This window comes from Pogona vitticeps, chromosome 3 (assembly GCF_051106095.1).
Source record: "Pogona vitticeps strain Pit_001003342236 chromosome 3, PviZW2.1, whole genome shotgun sequence".
NCBI classification, from domain to species: Eukaryota; Metazoa; Chordata; class Lepidosauria; order Squamata; family Agamidae; genus Pogona; species Pogona vitticeps.
Genome location: NC_135785.1, coordinates 56,491,732 through 56,513,999, shown reverse-complemented (window position 1 = coordinate 56,513,999; position 22,268 = coordinate 56,491,732). Strand labels below are relative to the sequence as shown.

At 40.7% G+C, this 22,268-nt stretch overlaps 1 protein-coding gene and 1 long non-coding RNA gene across 21 annotated transcripts in view; one reads left to right on the top strand and one right to left on the bottom strand.

Annotated features, from left to right (window-relative positions):
* SH3PXD2A (SH3 and PX domains 2A) overlaps positions 1-22,268 on the top strand; it is a 338,938-nt gene that overhangs the window by 174,053 nt on the left and 142,617 nt on the right. The gene's annotated exons all lie outside the window — the stretch shown is intronic.
* LOC144587899 (uncharacterized) overlaps positions 5,112-22,268 on the bottom strand; it is a 46,250-nt gene continuing 29,093 nt past the window's right edge. The window contains exon 2 of the long non-coding RNA XR_013543135.1: positions 5,112-22,245. This is a non-coding gene — a long non-coding RNA (uncharacterized LOC144587899). The remainder of the gene's footprint in view (positions 22,246-22,268) is intronic.

Below are 22,268 nucleotides of genomic sequence, written 5' to 3'. Positions count from 1 at the left end.
GTGAGGTTTTCTGCAGTAATACAATGGGCAGTTGGTTTTTATTGCTGCTTTGAATGCACTAATTCATTCATTCATTCATTCATTCATTCATTCATTCATTCATTCATTCATTCATTCATTCGATTTATACCCCAACCCCCTAGACAGCGTCTACTAAGAAAAATGACAGACTGTGGTAACATCACAGGGACCATGATGGGTGGTAGCCTATGTCATTGGGATTCTGATCAGAGGCAGTGAAACATAGCACTAGTTTTCAGCAACTGAATAGGTGGGGATTTCCTCATAAAATCAAACATCTGTCTGGTTCTGTCCCAGTCCTTTTCCGAGATGCATAGATTCCTCTGTTAGGGAGAAAGCAAAAATAAAAGTAATTAATTTTAGGTGCCATACCTTAAAAAGAAGCCCCATTCTAAGCAGTTTGCTTACATTTGCCAAATGGGAGCTCTTTCCTAAACACCCTGATTTAAAGTAGGCAAATATTTACCCCATTCTGTTTTATAAGTTGCCTGCTCTGCCTTCCTGCTGACTGAACGTGAAGAATTGCAAAAATCAAATGTTGAAATTGATCTATGCACAATTTGCCACACCTTTGAAGTCATTTCTGTTCATTTACCTTTTCTTTTATTAATGTGCACAAGAGCTTGTGGACATTAATGAAACATAGCACTGAAAAACATTTGAAAGTAATTGTATGCACCATTGCATCAAGATTTGTTTTTTGTGCCATTTCATTAAAACATACATCTACTTTGTTTGTATTGGCTGGGGTGAAAAGTGAAAATGTGAACAATTGGTTCTTCTATTATTAATATTTATATACCATCAATTTTGCATAAAATTCTCCAATGTGGTGTACAAAAAAGTTCATAAAGCTATTAAAAACACCTGAAAAGTTATGTTTAAAGAGATGTCTATTAACAATTCTACTGAAAACCATTTGGGTGCCTTCCGTATTCCACAGTTTCAAAGCCACACAAGAAACTGTGTTTTCTCCTACATACTAGACCTATGTAGGCAATAACAGTGTTCTCAAGGGGGCTTCTGTAGCATTTCAGAATAGCTGGACAGGTTCATAATGGGACCCAGTGGTCCTTTAGATCTAATGTGGGCAACTGTGGCCTTCGTGATGTTTTGGACATTTATATGAAAATAAATGTTTCTTATTTATTTATTTATTTCATTTGTGTGCCACAGTAAAGGGATTTGGTGCAGCCCCATAATGCTTTTTTTTTAAATACAACTAAAATTGCAATGTTATAACATTAAAAATAATTACAATATGATATTTTAAAGATGAGTAATTTGAAAGCACACAACTGAAAGTGCAGTAAGTTGAATATTAAAAAACGATTAAACTTATACTAATATTTAAAAGGTTAGCAATTTAAAAAGAATTTAAAACCAGTTAACAACCCACACCATCCTAGGCAAAATTACCAATAAGTGGGTGATTTTGGCAACCACAGTTCACCAACATCTGAAGGGGTCAAAGTTGCTCACTGCTGTTGTAGATAAAACAAGAGGAACTGAAAACTGAGACGAACGGCTCAAGTACAGACCTTGTAGAAAGTCTAGGAGGCATTGGGAGAGAAAGATGGGATTTTTATTATTTAACAAATAAAATGAAAGAATAGTAAATTGGTTATCATTCTATCACATTCCACAAACAAAACTGGTTAATTTGAAACTATCATATCTAGGGAGAAATTAATGTAATGTAGAAATAACTAGACAAGTAGAGCAATAGAGTCAACTAATCAGCGCCTCTCCCCTATCAACTGAATTGCTGTGTTGAAAAATATGGATTGAGTGGGTTAATCACATCAACCGAACTGTGATTATTTAAGCCACCTTCAGCACACAGTGGATCTACAGGTCAGTTGCCATTTTGGATGTGTTTTAAAGGTAAAGGTAAAGGTTCCCCTTGACAATTTTTGTCCAGTCGTGTTCGACTCTAGGGGGCGGTGCTCATCCCCATTTCCAAGCCATAGAGCCAGCGTTTTGTCCAAAGACAATCTTCCGTGGTCACATGGCCAGTGCGACTTAGACATGGAACACTGTTACCTTCCCACTGAGGTGGTCCCTATTTATCTACTCGCATTTGCATGCTTTCAAACCGCTAGGTTGGTGGGAGCTGGGACAAGCGACGGGAGCTCACTCCGTCGCGTGGATTCAATCTTACGACTGCTTGGTCTTCTGACCCTGCAGCACAGGCTTCTGCGGTTTAGTCCGCAGCGCCACCACGTCCCTGTGTTTTAAAGCGTTTGCTATTTAATGAAGATGTGAAAAGAGTGTAATTTTCATGTACACTTGCATCAAAGTCATCATGGGTCTAGGGAGATCTTCAACCAGAAGTGTACAGTGCATAGTCCATATTTTTGCAGCAAATCATCATTCAAAGTGGGAATAACTGCTTTTCCTTTGGGGAAATATCTGCCTCAATCACAGTTGCCTAAACCCAAAAAGTGTAGGCTATTTTTGCAGGTTTTTGTCCACAAGCGCACACACATAAATATGTGTTACAAAGAGAGAAATAGCATAGTTCATATCTCTCCCAATCCCTGGGTCTCAATTCCAATTTTAGGTAAACTCTGCCTTGGAAAAGAAAGGTGTATTGTCAGAGTAGAACAAAGAAACATGTAAAGGAAGAATAAAAGCCAAGGTTTTAATCCTTTTGCTGAGACCCACTAATGTAAGGGATGCCCAAGCAGAAGGAATGAGCACTGACTCTCTAAACTCTGAAGCTGTTACAGGGCACAGAAAGGGGACTTCAAATAGCATTTGCCTAGTTTGTAGCTGTATCTGATTTCTGTGTATGATGGGATTCTTTATGACTCCATACACGTGAACACACGCATGTTCTGCTATAACATGAAATAGTTAGATCAGACACTGATGACTGATAAATGCCATTGTTCCTTCATAAGAGCCTTCTCAGCCATATGTTTCTAAATATAGGTTGCCCATTTTATCTTATTGTTACAGTCCCACCTTTCTCCATTTATCTCGTCATCAGGATCATTTCTGTTGAATGTGTTTGCACTCAAAAGATAACCAAGAGCTGTCTTTTGAGCAAAGTGTTGCCAGATGTGCATGAACTTGGCCTCAAAGATGAAAAAGGAGTGCTGATGTTTCTTTATGCCCTTGGGAACTAGTGAATAAGTCTTTGGTCTGAGTTTCAAATATATGCAGCCTTATTGAAATTTAAAATATATATACACCTTTTTAAAAAAATATGGTGAAGAAGAAACATACAAAATGTAAAAAGACTCGTAAGCCTGAACCATGGGAAGGAGGGTGGACAGCCTGATGATCTTCACTGACCATCATATTTCTTCTTTGCATCATTACCAAGTAGGCTTGGATGGGAATGTTGCCTTGTCTTGGCCCCTCTTCACACTTGTTTTAGACTTTTGAAGCACAAATTCCGTAATTCTCCATTCTGAGAGTGCTACCTGATAGAAAGGCACCTAAATATGGCTCATCTGGGAGAAACTGCAAGACTGTGAAGCTTATCTAGGCCTAGCTTCCTATTTAGAAAGACAGCTCCCAGATAGCACCAGGGCAGGAACAGGAAGTTTGAGTGAAGCTAGGCCTAACTAAGCCTCATTTTCTCCCAGTTTAGGCCTTTTTCTCAAGTGAACCATATTTAGGTGTCTGTGTCTGTCAGTTAGAACTCCCAGAATGGAGAATTATGGGAATTGTAGTCCAAAAAATCCAAAGATCTCACCTTTACCAGTTTCATTTTATCTGAAACTCAGCAAATCTTTATTTAATTTAACAATACAAGAAAATTTGCTTTGTTATAACTCATATGTATGATATCCACTGAGCCTCGTGGCGCAGTGGTTAAAACGCTGTACTGCAGCTAAAACTGTGCTCACGACGTGGGGTTCAAATCCCAGGTAGCCGGCTCAAGGTTGACTCAGCCTTCCATCCTTCCGAGGTCGGTAAAATGAGTACCCAGCTTGCTGGGGGGGCAATGTGTAGCCTTTATAATTAAAATTGTAAACCGCCCGGAGAGTGCTTGTAGCGCTATGGGGCGGTATATAAATCCAATAAATAAATAAATAAATAAATAAATTAAGGGTCTTACAAGAAACTGCATTGGTATTGCTAACTGGTTCACAGTTTTCAACTGCTTTCTCTCTTATTGTTTGTGTTTAAGAAACATAGGAATGTGCCTAATTCATCAGATTTTATCAGGAAGTAATGATGATCAAAATTTAAAGTGGACTTACTGAAAACATGGTAGTAACCGGTTCATATAGAAATGAATGAAACAGTAAGGATATTACATTTCCCCTTTTTGTACTCAGGAAGATTTGAGGTGGGGGAAAAGCAAGTACAGTGGTGCCTCACTTAGCGATCGCTCCGTTGAGCGACGAAATCGCTTAGCGATGCTATTTTTGTGATCGCAAAAGTGATCGCTTTGCGATGGTCCCTATGGGGATTTTTCACTTTGCAATGATCACAGGGAAGTGATCATGGCAAAGCGACCATTTTTGCACAGCTGATCGGCGGTTTCAAAATGGCCACCGGGAAAACAAAATGGCCGCCCGCTGTGTTGCCTCGCTTTAGAGGCACCGAAAATGGCCGCCCCTATGGAGGATTTTTGCTTACAGGTGAGTTTTTAAACCCATAGGAACGCATTAAACGCATTTTAATGCGTTTCTATGGGCTTTTTAAAATGGCTTAGTGATGAAATCGCTTAGCAACGTTTTTTCCTGCACGGATTAATGTTGCTAAGCGAGGCACCACTGTAGTTAAAATTAACAGTTATTTCCCCTGACTTTACTATTTTCCCTTCTTCCAAGGAGCTTGTAGTGGTATGACCCTATGTTGAGGGATAGAATTTTTAAAAAGTGACTGGCTGAATATCATCCATTGCAAGTGAGGCGTGAGGATAACTGAATTTTGATCTACCTGTTCTTAGTTTGGCATTCCAACCACTGTACCACTCACCACACAGAATGCTAGCATTGCATTATATAGGATATAGTAAACATAAACCCAATCATATGAATAGTTTCACAAAAGTTATCAGCCTGTAAGAAATGGTTCTAGCCTTCTTGCCCAAATATGGCTAGCTTTAAAAACATTCATTCTTTTTTTTTTAAAGGAGGACCTTGTAGATATTTATTTAGAGTGGTGGTTCCCAACCTTGGGTAACCAAGATGTTCTTGGACTGCAACTCCCAGAAGCCCTGACTAGCATAGCTGGTGGTGAAGGATTCTGGGAATTGGAGTCCAAAAACATTTGAGTTACCCAAGATTGGGAACTACTGGTTTGGAAGAACCCAATGTTAATTTATGTAGTCTACTAGAATCAGAAACTGAAGACAACAAGAAAAAAAATGAGGGTGGAAAAATGAGCACATGTGATCTTCTGCATAAATGTGTAATTATTTTAAGTTTGCTTAGGGAAAGATTGTCACATGTTGTGTTATACAAATTGCTTAATGTGAAATGTGCAAAATTTAGGAGGAACACGAATGTGATTCCAGAGACTATCTGCTGTTACTGATGCAATTATCTATGCAAACAGCTGAAAATCTTACAGATACTTGCATCAGTCCACAGATGAAATAATGTACCCAACAGGACACTATAGTAGTAGAGTTACAAGTATATGTTGGGATGCTGCCAAGTTCTGAAGCAAGGAAGAGCATGGTTGGGCAGGAAAGGGAAGCTGATGTCCTCTGTAACCCTGCTTTTCTTCTTTGCCTTGGCTGTGCTCCTGGATTCTTTCACTGAGTGGACCTCCAAGACTAGAAGTAGCCGCACAAAAATTAAAATGGAAAGGAGGAGAGAAAGTGTTTTCAATGTATTCTCAAAGGCTTTCATAGCTGGGATCTGATGGCTGTTGTGGGTTTTCCGGGCTCTTTGGCCGCGTTCTGAAGGTTGCTCTTCCTGACGTTTCGCCAGTCTCTGTGGCTGGCATCTTCAGAGGAAGAACAACCTTCAGAACACAGCCAAAAGAGCCCAAAAAGTGTTTTCAGTTCATGTTTTTTGTACTCTGTTCGTCCAACGTTCCTGTACTACATTTCAGACAGCCCCGGCCTCAGCAGCTACGATTCTCTAACTGCAATTAAGAGCAGAGCTTAGAAAAGACAGAACTGGCCATTCTGGCCGGCGTTTTTGGCAGTTGTAGTAAAGAAGAAAATAACTTTTCCAATCTCTAGTTAAAAATTGCTAGGTTACAGGAAGGCATTCTCTCCCACAGGGGGGAGTGTTTGCATCACATCTGTTTCAGTCTGGTACATTCCCTCCAGAGCAGGCCTCCCAATGGATGAAGTAGAAGCAGAGCAAGAGTGATAGTGCATTGTTTATAGTGGAAACATGCCACAGTTGAGCTGATTTACAAGCAGCTCATTGGAGTGCCTGATTGCTCTGCAGTTTTGCTTTCAGTCCATTTTTCTTGCTGATAGGTTACTGGTATACGTCTTACTGAGGCTGCTGCAAAAGATTCTTTCAGAAACGTGGCATGGGCCAAAGCATGGAAGATAGAAACCAGCTGTTAGGTAGCATTTCTTCCAGCGGCTTGAAGAGTTCCAGCAGGCTGCATCAGGCTGATTGGTGATTGCCATTTGCTGGCTGCCTTTGCAGTGTTGCTAGTCAGTGCTGGCTGAAGTAACCTTTTAGTAGTGATGCTTTTTGTTTTTGGCTGACATTAATTTGTGAACGTTATAGCAAATTAGAATTACATTGCTTTTCGTTTTCCCTTCATTCCCTGAATGGGGAAATTAGCAGCTTCTCATGAGAACTGACAAGAAAAGAACAGAATCACTTTCCTTTCCAAACATCTCACACTCATATTTTATAGCGAAAGGAACCTTAAATTCAACAAAGGCTTACATTCCATACAAGTACCCTTTTACTTGCAATGCTTTGTACTTTTTATAGACACCAGATATTGATAGTGCACATTTGCAACATGATAGGACAGGGTATGTCCTACTCATGCTTTATGTTTAGCGCTTGAATTTAATGGCAGATAACAAAACAAGTCATGGGTTTTCTCTTCTATTTATTTTTTTAAGTTGTTTCTTTCCCATTCCTTTTTACAACTTTCATGTCAAGATTTGCAGCTTAGGGAATCAAACCAGGGACATTTGCTGGGTTGGAGATCACAAAAAACCATGATGGACGCAAGTCCAAATTCATAGCACAGCCACAAACTGTGAGTTCACATTAAGTTCTAACTATATAGCAGAACAGATTTTAACAAACTAAACTGTGGTTTGTTGTGTTGTGCAAAACAGTTGGAGGAAGTCTTGCCAGGGGTGCCTTTAAGTATTTGAAGAACTGTCACATGGGCAGCAGATTTGTTTTTAGCTGCTCAGGTGATTAGGATCAGAAGTAATAGATTCAAGTTCCAAGAAAGAAGATTTCAAATAAATATTAGGAATATCTATCTATCTAGATATCTGTCTGTCTGTCTCTCTGTCTGTCTGTCTGTCTCTCTGTCTGTCTGTCTACATGCTGCCTTTCTCCCCAAAAGGACCCAAGGCAGTTTCCATCACTAAAATATTATTTAAAAGCTAAAACAGTAAGTATACAACTATTTAAAAATAATTAAACAAGTGCTATATTAAAATGGTAACTAAGATAAATATTAAAATGTATTTAAAACAACAGAGCACAACAGTCCACTTAAAATCCCTCTCAGACCACCGGTTATTAAGAGAAAGCCTGCCTGAAGAGGAAGGTCTTTGTCTGCCTGTGAAAGGACAACAAAGGTGGGGCCAGCCTAACTTCCCATGGGAGGGAGTTCCAGAGTCTGGGAACAGTGAAGATAAGGCCCTCTCCTGTGTCCCCTCACCAGGTGCACCTATGAAGGTGTGGAAATTGAGAAAAAGACCTCCCCTGATTATCTTAATGTCCAGTCAGGCTCATAAAGGGAGATGCGGTCTTTTCAATAGCTTGGACCCAAGCTGTTTAGGGCTTTGTAGGTTAAAACCAGCACTTTGAATTGTGCCCAGAAATGGATCAGCATCCAATGGAGGTGTTGTAACAGGGTTGTTACATGTTCCCTGTAACCAGCCCCAGTTAACATTCTGGCTGTGGAATTTTGGACCCTTTGGAGTTTCTGAACACTTTCCAAAGGCAGCCCCATATAGAGTGCATTACAGTAATCCAACCAATATGAAACTAGGGCATGTGAGTGGTGAGTGGGGGCTGGTGAGTGGTGGGGCCGCTAGGGAACACATCAAGCTGATTCTGTTTAAATTACATTGGCTACCAGTTGCTGCCCAGGCCCAATTCAAAGTGCTTGTTTGGCAGTTAAGATCTAGCCAGGGGGCCCTTTTGAAAGAGCCGTCCCTCAAGGAGGTAAGAGGGATGGCTTGTAGACAAAGGGCCTTTTCAGCAGCTGCCCCCAGACTATGGAATGCCCTCCTGACTGAAATTCTTCTGGCGACGACGTTGATGACATTTCGGTGACAGGTCAACACCTTCCTGTTCCAGAAAGCTTTTAATTGAAATAGTATCAACTGTGGGTCCTGATGGCAAATTTTAGAGTATATATTTTAATTGTATTTTAATTGTTTTATCTTTTTTATTGTATTTTAATTGTTGTAAGCCTCCCAGAGACCTTTGGGTAGTGTGGGCGGCATATATGTTAAATAAATAAGAAGTAATAAATGTGTCATTGTAGCAAGATTAGACCTCTCAAGAAATGGGCACAGCTGGCACACCAGTTTTAACCGTGCAAAGCCACTCCAGGCCACTGCTGAAACCTGGGCATCCAGGCTCAGAGATGAATCCAAATTACGTTCTTGTGTTTTCAGAGGGAGTGACACCTTATCTAGCACAGGTTGCAACCCTATTCCTTGAGCTGGCTTTCGACTGACCGAGAGCACTTCCTAAGTCTTCCACTGTTGAATGTCTTAGAGAGAGACATTCAACAGTGGAATCTTTTCCCTCAGCAGCATGGTGAACTATTCTTCACTGGAGGATTTTAAAGCAAAGGTTAGATGACCGCCTATCAGGAATGTTTTAGCTTGGATTTCCTGCACTGGCAGAGAACTGAACTTACTGACTGACTCATTGGATCTCACCCACCTCTATGATTCTATGATGTGATGACAGTCTTCCTTTCTCATGCACTGTTGCTTGCTTTTAGAGTAGATTGATTCTCTGTTGACTTGGTGCTTTTTTTGTAGTAGTTTTCATTGGGGTTTTAGAAGATTTGGACTAATGTCAGGAAACATGAATGGGGAAACAAGAATGGGAAATCTCAAAACAAAAGGACTGGTATATTAAAAAATAAAAAAATGAAAGAGGCACCTCCTGAGAGAATCCAAAATGAAAGAAATAAAAAAAATTCACCAGAGACCTCTCTAATAGTTTCTCACTTCATACTCTCAGTCCCCACCTCTTTCCTCCATGTCCTGAAAGGGTATTGTCTCTGGTTTTAAAATTCTTTCACAATGCTAGATATGCTTTCCTATCTCAGATTGTCTTAGTAGTAGTGCAAAAGAAATTTTAATTCCCTTTATTTTTCTTTATATCCCACATCTTCTGGGAGTTTCCCCCCTCCCCCCCCCCCCCCACAGTACTATCAGCCTAAAAAGAGTCATTGTCTTCTGTTCTGCAGCCCATTGTTTCCCAAATCCAGTCATTTACAAAGCAAACTATTGTTACATTCTCAAATGGAGCATGGAAAATATGCAGCTAAAAGCAATAAAGACATAGAAAAGTCATAGTCAAAACTTCTACGTAGAATAAGAGATATGAAGAAAGGCCGTTATGAGAAATGATATGTCTTCCACAGCATGTGTCTCTAGCTAAGCTGTTTTCCTAGAGTCATTGCTTTCTCTTTTATTCTTTGTGAATGCCAAATCAACAAATGATAGCCATTAAATACAGTGGTGCCTTGACTTACGAATGCCCTGACTTATGAACAATTTGACTTACGAACAGCTCTGGCTGAAAAATTTTGCTTTGACTTGCGGCCGGAGCTTTGTCTTACGAATGGAAAAAGGCAGGGGGGAAAGGCGGGAAATTCAAACCGTTGATGGCAAAGAGGCTTCTTCTTTGTAGCCCTATCACCCCAATAGTCAGAGCAGGCGGTTAGGGCACTTTTTAACTCCTGGGATGCAGGAGAACAAAGGAGAGGCAGGGTGGGGCAGTTCTACTCACGAGTAAGTGCTGCTGAAAGCACGGGTCTACTTGTGAGTAAGCGCTGCCAAAGATGCAGGTCGGAGAGGCTCCGTGGCGGTGCAGGAGGAAGAAGGAGAAGCGACCAGGTGCCAGTGCTTTCGAAGCCTGAGAAGCCTCTGCAGAGGCTTCAGACTGGTAAGGTGCTACTTTTTCTTTAAAAAGTTGTTCTGGGTGGGTTTTTGAGGGTAGGTTTTGGCTGGGGGGGGGGTTACGTTTCTGTGTTGGGTTTTGTTTTTTTGTGTGTTTTTTTGGTGTTTTTTGGTTTGGTTTTGTTTTCCAGTCCCAACGTGGGACTTGCTCCAATGTTTATTTTTGGATGTGTTTGTTTTTTGTTTTTGTTTTGTTTTGTTTTGCAGTCCCAGCATGGGACTTGCAGTGTTTCATTTTTTATTTTATTTAATTTTATTTTAAATTTTTGGCATCTTTTTCTTCAGCCAGAATGGATTTATCGGTTTTCAATGCACTCCTATGGGAAATGGTGCGTTGACTTACGGCCACCATTCCAATACGGATTAACTTTGTAAGTCAAGGCACCACTGTACATTCATAGGGTAAGGTCACAGGAGTTCTGACATTTGTGTTTCAGATGAAGTCTTAGGACTCCTTAGTCCCCTATGAGAAGCTTAGCGGAGGCTTCCACAGCCTCCATCCTTTCAGACTACAACTGTCATCATCTTTGACCACATGGCATCAGTTTCTAATGGGAGTAGTAATTGTTGTTGTTGTTTAGTCGTTAAGTCATGTCCGACTCTTCATGACCCCATGGACCAGAGCACACCAGGCCCTCCTGTCTTCCACTGCCTCCCAGAGTTAGGTCAAATTCATGTTGGTAGCTTTGATGACACTGTCCAATCATCTCATCCTCCGTCGTCCCCTTCTCCTCTTGCCCTCACACTTTCCTAACATCAGGATCTTTTCCAGGGAGTCTTCTCATGAGATGGCCAAAGTATTGGAGCCTCAGCTTCAGGATCTGTCCTTCCAGTAAGCACTCAGGGTTGATTTCCTTTAGAATGGATAGGTTTGTTCTCTTTGCAGTCCAGAGGACGCTCAAGAGCCTCCTCCAGCACCACAATTCAAAAGCATCAATTCTTCGGCGGTCAGCTTTCTTTATGGTCCAGCTCTTGCTTCCCAACATCACTACAGGAAAAACCATAGCTTTGACTATGTGGACCTTTGTCGGCAAGGTGATATCTCTGCTTTTTAAGATGCTGTCTAGGTTTGTCATCGCTTTCCTCCCAAAAAGCAGGTGTCTTTTAATTTTGTGGCTGCTTTCACCATCTGCAGTGATCATGGAGCTCAAGAAAGTAAAATCTGTCACTGCCTCCATATCTTCCCCTTCTATTTGCCAGGAGGTGATGGGACCAGTGGCCATGGTCTTAGTTTTTTTGATGTTGAGCTTCAGACCTTTTTTGTGCTCTCCTCTTTCACCCTCATTAAGAGGCTCTTTAATTCCTCCTCACTTTCTGCCATCAAAGTGATATCATCTGCATATCAGAGGTTGTTGATATTTCTTCTGGCAATCTTAATTCCGGTTTGGGATTCCTCCAGTCCGGCCTTTTGCATTATGTATTCTGCATATAAGTTATATAAGCCGGGGGACAATATACAGCCTTGTCGTACTCCTTTCCCAATTTTGAACCAATCAGTTGTTCCATATCCAGTTCTAACTGTTGCTTCCTGTCTCACGTATAGGTTTCTCAGGAGATGGATAAGGTGGTCTGACACTCCCATTTCTTTAAGAACTTGCCATAGTTAGTTGTGGTCCACACAGTCAAAGGCTTTTGCATAGTCAATGAAGCAGAAGTGGATGTTTTTCTGGAACTCTCTAGCTTTCTCCATAATCCAGTACATGTTAGCAATTTGGTTTCTAGTTCCTCTGCCCCTCCAAAATCCAGCTTGTACTTCTGGTAGTTCTCAGTCCACATACTGCTGAAGCCTACCTTGGAGGATTTTGATCATAACTTTGCTAGCGTGTGAAATGAGTGCAATTGTATGGTAGTTGGAGCATTGTTTGGCACTGCCCTTCTTTGGGATGTAGACTGATGTTTTCCAAACTTGCTGGCATATTGAGTGTAGCACCTTAACAGCATCATATTTTAAGATTTTAAATAGTTCAACTGGAATGTCATCACCTCCACTGGCCTTGTTGTTAGCCAGGCTCTCTAAGGCCCACTTGACTTCACTCTCCAGGATGTCTGGCTCAAGGTCAGCAATCAGACTATCTGGGTTGTCTGGGATATCCAAATCTTTCTGGTATAATTCCTCTGTGTATTTTTGCCACCTCTTCTTGATGTCTTCTGCTTCTGTGAGGTCCCTTCCATTTTTGTCCTTTATCATGTCCACCTTTGCACAAAATGTTCCTTTAATATCTCCAATTTTCTTGAATAATTCTCTGGTTTTTCCCTTTCTATTATTTTCCTCTGTTTCTTTGCACTGTTCATTTAAGAAGGCCCTCTTGTCTCTCCTTGCTATTCTTTGGAAGTCTGCATTCAATTTTCTGTAACTTTCCCTATCTCCCTTGCATTAGTAGTAGTAACTAGAAGGATCCAAATTAGAAAAGGTTGCCTGAGTTGACAGATTGAATACTAAGCATGCATTATCATCAGCTTGGTTTATTGAGCATACCCAAGACGAGTAGAATTTCTTGAATACTAAGCATGCATTATCATCAGCTTGGTTTATTGAGCATACCCAAGACGAGTAGAATTTCTACTTCTTTTTTCAGACTCTACCCAACCCCAAAGATAGGTTGTAATTGTGTGTGCATGTGAGAATTTATGTGCCAAGAAACAAGCACCCAAATGGCTTAGAGGCAAATCTATATACAGTGGTGCCTCGCTTAACAGGCGCCTCGTTTAACGACGAATCTGCATAGCGACAAATTTTTGCGATTGTTTTTGCGATCGCATTGCGATGGTTTAGATAGGAAAATATCGCTTTGCGATGATCGGTACCCTGTTTCACATACCGATCATCGCATAGCGATGATTTTCCAACAGCTGATCGGCGGTTCCAAAATGGCCGCCGGGTAAATAAAATGGCCACCCGCTGTGTTTTTGCCTGGATTCCTCGCTTACCGGGCAGCGAAAATGGCCGCCGTAAAGTGGATTTTTGTTTAAAGGTGAGTTTTTTGTCCATAGGAATGCATTAAATGGGTTTTAATGCATTCCTATGGGCTTTTTATTTCTGCATAGCAATGAAATTGCTTTGCAGTGATTTTTGCTGCACGGATTATTGTCGCTATGCGGGGCACCACTATATATATTTATTTGAAGAGAGACCTATGGTTGGTGACCAGGTGAAGCAAGGGGAGGGAGGGCAGACTTTATAGCTAATTGATAAGATGAGTTGTTCTGGCTGAGAAGAGAGTTTGGATGTGAGGGTGCAGAGTTCTGTCTGTTCAAGATGTAGGACCAAGAAACTTTATTTAGACAGCAACTCCAAATCAATTTGAATTGTTGTGATAAGAGAGTGGTGGGGGTACAGCATGGAAGATGCTTCTGAGTGTCCTGGAGGCTGTACCACTGACTACCATTAGACTACTTTATATATTTCACTGCCATATAATTGCTACTCAGAGGCCAAATGTGCTACTTGTAGATGCCCAATCATGTATAAAACAGGTTTCATGTGATTTCGGCCAGTGTGTTTTAAAAAACAACAGAACCACTATTTTTCTCTGGAAGGAGTGGCTCTTTGGATAATTGGACTGGAATCAGCCTTATGAACTGCTTAATATATATATTTTAAAAAACCTAGTATATTTTTGGCAAAAGCTGCAATACCAGTTTCACATCTCCTGTGCACCCCCTGCTATATTCAAATCTCAGACTGAGTTGTGAGAATAATAAGGAAAATACATTTCTCCATTTTATGTTCCATTCTTAGTTTATTAATTCATTTGTAAAATGAATTTGCTAGTTTTGCTATTGAAAGTGTGAGGTAAAAAGTGGACATTCAAGTTGGTACTTTCCATGTTCAAGACATCCAACCAAAGAGTACACCAAGATTGATTTTACTCTCAAATATAAGAATTGTGCTGTTTGTGGTCCACTGTTTTCTTTCACTCATGGAAATCTCTCCATAAGAAACAAAAAAGGCATTGAAGAGACAGGAGTTCTTTGTCAGCATATAAAGTTGACAGCCATTTTTGTTGGTTAGAGAAATCAGAGCCAGTTAGCCTGTACTGATCTAAGTCCCCAAAAATTTTAGTGGGACAAATGTATAAATAACTTGGAGAGCAATCTGAAAGCAATCTTCTGGCTCGGGATGGGATGGGATAGAAGTGCTCCTCCTCTGGCAGAGACAACAGTTTTACTGGCTGCCCCAGTACTCTGTTAAAAGTTCCAGGTTTAGATTTGGAGTTGGTTGTGTTTCTGCCTATGGTACAACAGAATCAACAGAACTTTAAAGGTGGCAACAGAATGAATCAACAGAACTTTAAAGGTGGCAAATCATACATCATTTCAAATAAACAAACAAACAAAAAAGAAAAACCATTGAAGATTGCATTGCCCTTCTCAGTTAAACCCACCTTTATGTATGTATGTATGTATGTATGTATGTATGTATGTATGTATGTATGTATGTATGTATGTATGTATGTATGTATGTATGTATGTATGTATGTGAGTGAGTGAGTGAGTGAGTGAGTGAGTGAGTGAGTGAGCGAGTGTCTGTGTATGTGTGTGTGTGTGTGTGTGTATTTATTTATTTATTTATTTATTTATTTATTTATTTATTTATTTATTTATTTAATTTGTATCCCGCCTATCTAGTCAGTATGACCACTCTAGGCGGCTATGTGTGTATGTGTATGTGTAACCACTCCAACAGTTCATGCACTGGTTGTTGTGGGTTTTTTGGGCTCTTCGGCCATGTTCTGAAGGTTGTTCTTCCTAACGTTTTGCCAGTTTCTGTGGCCGGCATCTTCAGAGGACAGCACTCTGTGCTCTGGTGTAGTTGGCTTGGGAGTGCAGTATTTATGGCTGTGAGATAGGCTTTTGTCTTTTTCTGTAGATAGGTGATTAGTGTGTCTTGTTGTGGGTGTATTGTTGTGCTAAGAAGAAGAGATTATCTGTCACTGTGGTTGATGGGTGTTGTTAGCTGGTCTTTTGTGTGTAGTGATCCCCTGTCCTTGTGGCTGGGTAGAGTTCCTGCTCGGGATGGGATGAGCCTTCGCGAATACACAGTTCATGCACTGTTTTGGTCAGTTCACATCAAATTAAAACAGCATCAAGTTAAAATAAAAACCCATAGATGTTTTACATGCTTTGTATATGCTGGGACTAATATGAACTTCTGTTGAAGGAAATTAAATCCTTGCCATTTATAGAAGGGAAATGGCAGTTTGAAGTGTAAGACAGGAGTAGTTTTGAACTTGACTAACAAGCACTTTCCAATGACATTTTAGATAGTGAGGAGGAGTTGAGGGGTGGGGAGATTCGCAACTGATTTGGATATTGAGGGGCTGTGTGCTTCAAATTTTTTTTAAACTAATTGCTCTTGAAGTTTACATTGAGAACTGATTAAAGCAAAAACTGTTTTAACAAGCCAGATGTGTGAAAAATGCCCTAAATCGTCTTTGCATCAGATTGAACAAGGATTGAGGTTAATCTTTATCCATTGGGTTGCAACAGCTATAAGCCCATTTTTGATGTTAAGATACCATTGCTACAGCTGGGGCTTTAATCCAATGTTTTACTCCAGGGGCTCATTTGAAAACAGGACCTCATGGCTTTTTGAGTAACAAATAACATGTCCACCAGCGTATTCTTCTTATCATATGTAATTATCTGCCAGATCTAAAACCGCTAAGATCATTAAGTGAGGGTCATTCACCATGTGGTGAAAAGCAAAGTCAGCAAGGCTGAATAAGGAAGAGTCCCACTCATCTGTTTCACCAAATATGAAGTGGGGAGGGGGAGGGAGAAGAAGCAGTGACCAGGCAGGAGGCCCTGCTGTGTGTCTCATCCATTAAAGGTGTCTGGCAAGACTCCTGTCTCACAATTAGATAAAAGCTTTTCCATTCTAAATCACTGTCCAGAAGACAGCCTGGAGCCTGAAATGATGAACTGAATACACAAGAGAGCCAGGATCTAGCTCTGGATGATGATAATTTATATGCCTCATGTATTTACACAGAGGAATGTAGGCTTCTGGTCAAAGATTTGCTGGAGGTTCTTTTCCTCTCTCTTCCCTTTGCTTTTCTTCATGTTTGGCTTTTAGTCTAATGAGCATTCCCTGAGTGTGTTAATTGCCATTCGACAGGGCATAGATTTCTTGGAACCTTTGGACACTCGTGTATAATGTACCCATAGCAGAGCTGCATAAATGGCAGCACCCGAGCTGTTATAGGACTATCATTCCCATCACTATTGCTGAGACGTGAGGCATGCTGACTCAGGCTGATGAAAATTGTAGTCCAACAATGTATGAATGCCACAGGATTTCCATTACTATTATAGAGCCTGTAACGAATTACCAGCTTGTACCACTTCACAAGGTGAATAAACGTAACATACTAGACTAGCCTTCTTGTTAAGATGCTAGTTTTCTATATGCAAGGAATTATATTTATATTAAGAAGAACAATTCAAATTCTGACATACCTTTTTTGCTTCATGAACTTACTACATGTTTCTCTCTGTAATCTTGTGATGGAGGGTTTAAATTTCTGGAGAAAAAAAAATGCAAGCTTCCAGTCTTATAGAAATAGCTACATTTAAGCAACAAGCGAAAGTAAACTGGCTAGCCAATAGTGTTTTTGATAATGTATAAGATAAGTCTGGTACTTCCAGTGTTGATAAATGAGAAATCTCATAAATATTAATAATTCCCCTTTTAAATATATTTTTTAAATATAACAACAACAAAATAAACAGCTAACATATCAACTTAAATAGAAAAACATATTAATACAAATATTAAAAATTAATATAAATATTAATAATTCTAACCGTTAAAAGCTGTCTGTGTATGTGTGTCCTTGTGTGTGCCTGCATGTATGTTTAGAACTCAGCACTACAAAGGCAGCTAATCTTGAACCACAACAATTATTATTATTATTTTCATTCTGAAAAAAAAAACATACAGTTTTAAAAACCCTGCTGGTGTGGTTTGGGTCCAGCACCACTGTTGTTCCACATTGTGCTGGTGTGAGTAATCCAAGAGTAGGACTCTTATCTACAGTGTTCCTGCGCTGTCCATGAAAGGGAACTTTCCAGCCTGATGAAGTGGGATTTCCTCCATGAAAGCTTGCAATCTGTTTGATTTTTTTTAAGTGGCTCAATAAAGGTACTACCATACCCTTGCATTTGTGTGATCCTAAGAACCACATGACCTTTTCCTAATTTTTCTAAATTGGAATGGAGCTGAAGGACTCAGCATGTCTGCAGTGCCCCATCACTCCCTTTGGGGGTGGGAGTCTCCCTCTGAGTTCAGTTTCCACATGGCTCTTTGTGGTTAATGTGTAAAAAGGCAGTTTCAGCTAGAGTTGCCAGGTCTCAGGGCATCAACTGAAGTTTCTGGGAAGTCCTCTGCTTTCCCAGTTCTCTATGTGGGGAGCCAAATCTCTGGGTGACTGATGCGATGGCAGAAAATATTTTATTTTAGTTTTTGAGGTTGCTTAAACTTAGGCACTCATCTTCTCACCGTTTCCAACTGGTGTTAATGCTTAGTGGCTCAGTATGAGTTGGTTTGCATGTGTGTTGTGTTTGCCCAGTAGTAGCATGTCAGAAAGCCAAGATCGAGGGAAGGGAGTTGGAGAAAGGGCTAGTGGCACATGCAGCTGGGCTTGTTCTGCCATTTGAAGCAAGGCAGGGAGTGGACAGCCAGTGCTGCTATTTGTAAGCCTTCTGGTTGTACAAACCTTGGCAGAAGCAGTGCAGCGTCTGGAGAAAAACTTCCTCTGAGCCAGCAGTGAGCCTTCTGCAAGCCCAAGCAGTAGCTGGAGGCAGGAAAAGCTCTCTCTGTGTAAGAATATGCAGGATGTAGGCTCTGATGGAAGCACTTGCTACCTGCCCAATAAGTCCAAAATTGTCCCTAAAGCTGATTTACTGGGTTTCATCTAAATTCTGGGCATATTTGCCTATATTTCCATGTACTTATTTCCATTATTAGCTCTCTGAGCAGCACTTTCAGTCTCCCCCTAACCCATGTCTTCCCCACTTTCATGATGCTACAGGAGCCTATCCTTTGAAACCACAAGGGCCGATTCCTGTGATATCTCTAGGATATCCCTGTTTTGGAGGCCAGAATCTCAAGGAATGGGATGATGGGATGCTGCTGACCTGGCATAATTCTTATTGTGATAAAGGAATTGTATAAAGCTGTCTCCATTCTATAAAAGCCTAGGTAAACGTAAAGGTTCCCCTTGACATTTAGTCCAGTCGTGTCTGACTCTAGGGGATGGTGCTCATCCCCATTTCCAAGCCGTAGAGCCAGTGTTTGTCTGTAGACAGTTTCCGTGGTCACATGGCCAGCGGGACTAGACACAGAACACCGTTACCTTCCCACTGTTTTGGTACCTATTTATCTACTCACATTTTTACATGCTTTCGAACTGCTAGGTTGGCATAAAAGCCTATCTGAAGCCAATTAAGTTGTCAAGGCTTTGCCCAAGGAGCCCTGCTGATTTGGGCCTTGTGAGGAGGCTTTAAAATCCATTGTTCAGGCCTCTGTTCCATCTGTACTGCAGTTCTTGAGAGAATACTGGTTAGCAGCTTGGCAGTCAACAGGTGTGAAACAAGTCTAAGCTTGTAATGTAGATATGTCCAGTTTCTATGGAAAGTCAGCTGTCGTAGAAGCATTTAGATAATGAATGCAATGAATACTATTTTGAAATCTGTAGCATTTCTACTATGAACATTTCACAACTACTGAAAGCAACTTTCTGTGATATTGTTTTTCAGTATACTGTACTTCTTCTGTGTACCCTATCTCTCATTCCTGCCATTAAAAAAATTACATTCAGTGTAAGCAATATATAGATGAGAACAATTGAAATTGATGCAAGACATAACTTAAAACTGGTTTTTAGAGAGGCTAGGCTACTTCACAGGGTATGTCTTTCTTGAGGCAAATGCTCTTATCTCCTGTGGAGATATACCCAAATGGAAGGGATAAACAAGGCAAAGCAGAAACAGATGTTATGATTCTTAAGCAAGATTCTCATGTCCTTCATTTTTCCAGGAAAAAGCCAGCAATAAATATTGCTGTTGCCTATTCCAGTATTGGATGACCTTTTCAGGAGGAGGTCATATGGTTTTAATTGATTACTGTGACCTCCCCAACCCTCCTGTTTTATTCCTCCATAGTATAGTTTTCCCCAAGAGGCACAGATCCTTTCTCTGTCCCACATTGCCATCTATTATAGCCTAATGTAGTGATGAACTCATCAAGCCAAGGTTCAGCCTTCATATGGGAAAGTAATACAATCTCAAAGATGAAAAAATCAGCAGGAAACAGCCTTGCACACAATATTTTATCTTATTCAGTGGAGCATCATTTGCATTTCCTTGCTTTCATTGACTACTCCAATTTTTCATTGGAGAATTCTTTTTGTTTGTAACCTTCCTTATGTATTCCTTTCCTAATACATGTTGTTTCATGTTATTGTAATCATTCATATTGCAGTTTTGTGCAATATGAAAGGTGAATCCAAAGCATCCCACAAAATTTAATGAATAAAAAGCAGACTGGAGTCTAAAGTTGCAATCTTCTACCAACGTCTTTGGAACTGAGTAGAATGTGCACAGTAGAAGTGGTAAGATGTGAGCCAGGGGCTACATTTACCCTTAGTGCAGTCCCCCTTTTTCTCAACTACCCCTCCCACTTAGAGTTCCCAAATGGCAAAATGTGCCCCAAGAAATCTCTCAGGATACAGTTTCCTGTCTACATGTAATTCTGAAATGGAGAAGAGCTCTAGTTCATGACAGGGGTGGGCAACTTGAGGCCAGACACATGTTCTTCCACTGTAGCTCCCAGGTGCTTTACTATTATTTATGTTGGCAAGGGCTGATAACCTGCCCAGTCCAACAACATCTGGAGGGATACAAGTTGCCAATCCCTCATGCAGAATATGGCTTGACATTTTGTGGCATTTCATGGCACAGTGGTTAAACTGCTGCACTGCAGCCAAAACTGTGTCCACGACCTGGGGTTCAATCCCAGGTAGCCGGCTCAATGTTGACTCAGCCTTCTATCCTTCCAAGGTCAGTAAAATTAGTACCCAGTTCAGGGGGAGGGGAAGCAGTGTTTAGCCTGCAGAATTAACTTGTAAACCGCCCAGAGAGTGCTTGAAGCACTATTGGGCAGTATATAAGCAGCACACTTTGCTTTTTTTATATATACTGCAGCTGCCAATTTGTATTTTGAACCATCATTGATATATTGCGGGACCATTTTGTTTTCCATGTCTGTCTTTTGAGAATAGGCCACTCCCCAGCTGTTAGATTACAATGGGCAAGAGAACTGCACAGTAAACTAATACAACATAAGCAGCCTAGAACCTGCTAGGCAATGTATAGTACTGGGAGAGATGACTAGCGATTATAGAACAAGTTATCAGCAAGGTGCAAGAGGAGCATGTGTAGAATATCAGCCATGTAGCTCTGTGCCTCTAAAGTGTTTTGAATTGAGACCAACTGCAAAGATAAGAGGGCTGCTTTGAGGAATTAGTTAAGGGTGATCGTTGCCGCTGATGCCAGTGAACAGAGGAGCACTGGTTCTGTGATTTTTTGGCGGACTGTGTAGGGATGATAGATGAGATAAAGGGAAAGAAAAGAAAGGGGAGGAAAAACATGGGCTTGGATTGCAGCACCTGTCTCACTTGGGACAGGACCTCATAGAGGATGCCAGCATATCTTGAGACAATATGACCACATGTGGTAAGATGACTGAATTTTGTCTCAGGAGATCTCGGTTCAAACTCTGCTTCAGTCCTGAAACTCACTGGGCAGCCTTGGGTCAGTCATGCTCTTTCAGCCTGACTTGCCAGGTTGCTGTGAGAATAGAGTGTGGAGGAGGAGACCCCTGTAAGCCACCCTGAGCCACTGGAGAAATAGACAGCAAACATAGATAAGTAACAAGTATAAACTTTGTGTTCTTCCGGGGGGGGGGAGAAAACTAGGCAACTTTTTATTTTATGGGGCAGGAACTGAAATTTGGGAACACAAAGTGCATCCTTCACTAACAAGATGTCTTCTAGGGGAAGAACCAGCCTTTGTAGCCATGGGCAAGCTGCATAGTCCCAGGGCAACCCCAGAAGAAGGGAATGGTAAATCATTCTAGAAAACCTGGAAAGTGTTGCCGTAAATCAGAACTGACTTGATGGTATGAAGTTATTCGGTTTCATTGAACTATGGGGATTCATTCTGGGTAAACATGCATCTAACTAGGCTTCTGTAATATCCTCACAATAGAAAGCATTGCTTCTAGTTTCTGCAACCCCCTCTGTGCTATGCTGGACTCTTCTTTCTGCCCAGTCTAGTTTAACAGAAAGGATTTCAGAAATGTCTGCCTGCTTCAAGTGCTGTTTTTGCTGGAGGCAAGGAATTCTGGCTCTCGGGTTTAATATATCACAATGGGAGCCATTCTGAGTCCACAGGAAAAATTTGACCCAGATTGTGAAGAGATGGATTCATGTTGAACAGGGTCTACAATGCAACAATTTAGATCAGGAAATGAATAAGATATTTCTTACTTTTATTTCATTGGTTTATTTATCTTGGGAAAGAGGGGAAGGGTCTGAGTGTTAGACATCACAAATATTTCCATGTTCAAACTCTGCTTCAGTCCTGAAGTTTCTGAGGAGCAGAAGAAAGGACTGAGCAGTCAGGACTTATATCCACAAAACAAATTATTGGGATTACTGAGTATTGTTCTGCTTACTTTGCTCTTTTTGCAAACATGTACACAGACATGCACCTTTATAGTTTCATGGGTTCGTCTTAATAACTTCTTCCATGCTTTAATTGATTTCTTTGGCTGGTTAAGTTCATGACTGATTGATGGATTTGTTGATGAAGACTGACTGAATTAATCTCTTTTGTAAAGCTGATCTGAGATGTCCATGCTGTAATAGAAAAAGGAGAGAAC